The 4,601-nt window shown below is 39.2% G+C and overlaps 1 protein-coding gene across 2 annotated transcripts in view; it reads left to right on the plus strand.

Moving 5' to 3' along the window:
- The window catches only part of ZNF106 (zinc finger protein 106), a 29,089-nt gene that overhangs the window by 2,457 nt on the left and 22,031 nt on the right, over positions 1-4,601 (plus strand). The window lies entirely within an intron of this gene.

A 4,601-nucleotide genomic window follows, 5' to 3' on the forward strand; every position in this document is an offset into this window, starting at 1 on the left:
GAACCGCACAATTTATTGCTGTGCATCACTTAGTTGCATGCCTTGTGATAAAGCTGCCAATGAATGTGTTCTCAATGTCAAAAACTCAGGAGGCAAACCATGTGGAAGAAAGCTCTCCTGTATTTCTTGGACTGTAGTGAAATAAACTTAAAGAACATGGGTTTTAGGTCCTGGCAGTTTCATGCTTGGTTTCTTGGAAGCAGTAGAATTCTGCCTCTGGCAGCATTATGAACACTGGTATTTTCCTTTTTAAAATGTTGTGTAAAAGTTTTCAATGACAGAGAAACAATTGTTGATCTTTTAAACTACTGTGAGAAGACTGTTATCTTGGATATAAAGTCTGCATCTGCTTAAGTGACTGCCTTGTCCTCTGCCAGCTTGGTCCAGTTGTTTGGTATGGGGACCGAACCATGGTGGATTGTGTTTTCCTTCTGGTTTCCTTGGTTTTATTTGCAACCTTTGGAAAGCAGCAGCAGGAAGCAAAGGGGTATTCAAATATCATCTTGATAAAATGGAATCAAATTTTAACTAAATTGCACTTTAAAAAGTGCTTTCAAAAGTACAGGTTTTGAGGTAGCAAGATCAGATAGTTTTCACATAAGTATTTGTTCTACAGACTGATTTTTAATGATCTTGCAACACTAACTTTATATGGAAATGGCAGATCTCTTTTTAAACATCTCTTAAAGGACTAAGAAGTATTTCTCTTTCAACTCTTAGATCAATGGGAGATCCATTTTGTCAGGACATTTATTTTACAGCTAGGGAAGAAAAATTGCAGACTACTTCTGTTCTCATGCTACCTTTTTGCTCCTGTAGCTTTCATTCTGTTGTTTTGTGTAGGGTCAGAGCAGCTGTTAGAGCTCCAGGTCTCTTTTAAAAAGAGTTAACTATTAAAAAAAGCTGAGTGAAGTTAAGTCTCTGATCTATACTATGGTAGACACTAATGCCAATGTAGTGAAGTTATCAGGTTTAATTCTAGTAAAACTCTTCACCTGTTTTGTTTCATAATGTTGCAGAACCAGGGAAAATTAGAAACATAGTTCTCTTCAGTAATTTTTTATATGCAAAGCATATGTATAGCTGCAGAAGGGTTTATGTTTGGAGTACAAGATTGAATTACATGCATGCCACAGATGAAGACATTTGTTCGAGCCAGCTGTATAGTATTTTATACTACTGTTGTGTATAATTACTAAGTATTGCTGTGGTTTGTCTAAATTGGCACCTTAAAATGGTTTTAGGTTAAGATTTCCAGAAACTCTAGCATATGAGTATCCCTGCATATATTCATTTCAAACATTTCAAATTCTCCAAAGTGAAAAAATAACCCTTATTGCAGGACAACAAGGAAAAAGATACTGCTTACCTTGAAGTGCATATTAACTGTTGGTAAATAACCTCTATTGTTTAATTTCTTCTTTCCCTTAATATTAAATTAATTTGTCTAGGGCTTCACAGCAGGTTAGTAAAGTGGGGAAAAAAAATTCTGTCTTCAGAATCTCTATTATCAGCTTCTCTTTAGGCAGGGGTTGTGTGGATTATGGAAACATTGAGATGTATCAAAAGAAAATTAAATAATATTTCCCACTTGAAATTAAATTTGTTTTAGTGGGATTAAAAAAATCTTCATGTTGTCCTATGTGGCATTGAGAAAATGTCTGAAAGCAGCTTTTTGGAAGCTGTTTAATTTTTTTAAAATAAAAATTGTTTTGTAGTAAAGATAGAGGACATAAGAATAAATTCCTCACATTCTCCACTCTCCTATTTTAATTTTTTCTCATTCTGCTGTTGCCATCCATATATTTCCTGGATTATTTTTGTTCTGAATTCGGCTACTTACTTGAAAAGAAAAGAACAAAATACAGATAACTTTGTCTCCTCTTCTGTGCCCCACACAACTGGGTCTTGGGAGCCAGGAACATTCTGAAAATGTGCCAGGGGTGAAGAGCATCATGCTATTTAATATCTGTCCTGTTGAGAATGAAAAGGATTTGTTCTGTTACTGGACAGCTGGGAAGGGGTTGCTCAGAAACCAGAATGTCCTTTGCACTAGAAGCTGACTTAGGGCTCCTGATCAGCTAACTTGTAGAGCACGTCTGTTCTGGACTTCCTTCTTATCACAATGATTCTGGGATCAGCTTAGTTTTGCATGTTTTGGCATTTTATTTCTGGCCTCCAAGGTTTTTACCAAATCATAGAATTGTCAGGGTTGGAAGGGACCTCTAGAGATCATCTAGTCTCAGGACTGCATCCAGGTGGGTCTTGAACATCTCCAGAGAAGGGGACTTCACAACCTCCCTGGACAGCCTGTTCCAGTGCTCTGACACCCTCACCATATAAGAGGTTTTTCCTCATATTTAAATGGAACTTCCTATGTTCCAGCTTGTGCCCATTGCATCTCATCCTGTCACTAGGAGCTACTGAAAAGAGTCTGGTTCCATCCTCCTTGCACCCACCCTTTAGATACTTATAGGCATTAATAAGGTCTCCCCTCAGCCTTCTCTTCTCAAGGCTAAAGAGTCCCAGCTCCCTCAACCTTTCCTCACAAGGAAGATGCTCCAGCCCCCCAAGTCATCTTTGTTGCCCTCTGCTGGATTCTATTAGTTCCCTGTCTCTCTTGAACTGGGGATCCTAGAACTGAATGCAGTTCTTCAGCTGTGGCCTCACCAGGGCAGAGGGGGAAAATGACCTCTCTCAACCTACTGGCCACATTCTTCCTTATGCACCCCGGGTTTCCATTGGCCCTCCTGGCAGCAAGGGCACATTGCTGGCTTGTGGATAATTTACTGTCTACCAGGACTTCCAGATCCTTCTTCTCAGAATGTGTTTCCATCAGGTCCACCCCTAACCTTTATTAGTGCATGGGATTCTTCCTCCCCAGGTGCAGGACCCTAAACTTCCCCTTGTTGAACCTCATTAGGTTCTTCTCTGCCCAGCTGTCCAGCCTGTCCAGGTCATGCTGGATGGCAGCACAGCTCTCTGGAGTGTCAGCCACCCCTCCCAGTTTGGTACCTCAGCAAACTTGCTGAGGATACACTCTGTCTACTCATCCAGGTCATTGATGAATATGCTGAACAAGACAAAACCGAGTATTGACCCCTGGGAGACACCTCTGGTTACAGGTCTCCAACTTGACCCTGCTCAGTTGATCACAACCCTCTTGAGTTCTGTCACACAGCCAGTTCTCAATCTACCTCACTGTCCACTCATCTAGCCCACACTCCTGAGTTTCCTAATGAGGATGTTATGGGAGACAGTGACAAAAGCCTTGCTGAAGTCAAGGTAGATGACATCTGCTGCTTTCCCCTCATCCAGCCAACCAGTTATGTCATCATAGAAAGCTAGCAGGTTGGTCAAGCATGATTTACTCCTGGTAAATCCATGTTGACCACTCCCAGTAACTTCCTGTTCTGCTTTTAATTGAAAGTGAAATTAATGCTCTTGTATGAGGGACATTGAGTTTGCCATATGAAGTACAGTACCAGTAAATAAAGCTCTTGGATATTTTCATGCTGAAAATACTTTTGTCATGTTTACTTCTAGCATATTTACATGCTTTTGGCCATCTTTTGTTGAACTGCTAAGATTGTGTGGTGTTCCTGTATGGTAGGACAGTGCACAGGCATGATCAGTGTGTGTTTGCCCAGTTCTGGCTGATATTACTGGGGAGAGGGGAAGGAAAGAACTGAAGGAAATCTGAATTCCTTTGACTTTTTGAACTCCTAGCCAAAGGAGTTGTTCATGTAGAAAAAGATAGTGCTGATTTTTCTTTAGATTCATATAGATTAAGAGCAGGACACAGAAATCTAGTCACTAACCAGTTATTTCCAGACTGTTGTTTGTTACAAAGACTTTGTAATTAGTAATTCGCACGTTAGAAGTGACAGAAACTAGTTCTTTGTCCTTAGGCCACTTGCTAACTCACTGGCATCGCGTTTATTTAGTTAGGCTATAAATGAGGTTGATGAAAGTTTTATGAAAGAATTGAAACATGGGTCTTACGAAGGATTTGTGTTGTTCTCTAAAACCTAATTAGTACCCACCAAGGTGTATTTCTCATTGCAGTGTCCTTATGATTGAAGTGGAACGTGATGTTAAAAGAACACTGTTTTCAGCAAGAAGCCAACTTTCTATTTGCAGTTTGCCTTGTGTGATGACCCAAGTTAAAAATAAGTCTTATTGGCAATGCGTAACTGTGCCATTTATGAGTGTGGAGAGGATTCTTCCTATGGCATTAGTAAAATGTACTGATTGTGTTTTGGTATTTTTATTGGGTTAATGAGATAGTCCGAAGTACAATATAAAGTGTCTGGGCTTTGGATATTTCTTAGTGAGTGTCAAGTGTAGAAAATGAAATGCACTTCTATCTGGAAAATACAGACTAAATTGGTAAGCTGCTGACTTTGTAAATGAAATTTATCTAAGTGTTTATGTGAAATTAGTCAGTCTGCAACATACAAAATAATTAAATAAAATATAAATAAAATATTAAATAGGGTTTTTAAAATAAAACCCTCTCTATCTTTGCATGACTTACTGTATTGCTTAGATATCTCAACCATGTTAGCAGGAAACCCTCAGATTTCCAGGATACTCCA

This window comes from Chaetura pelagica, unplaced genomic scaffold (assembly GCF_000747805.2).
Source record: "Chaetura pelagica isolate M959 unplaced genomic scaffold, ChaPel_1.0 scaffold280, whole genome shotgun sequence".
Taxonomy (NCBI): Eukaryota; Metazoa; Chordata; class Aves; order Apodiformes; family Apodidae; genus Chaetura; species Chaetura pelagica.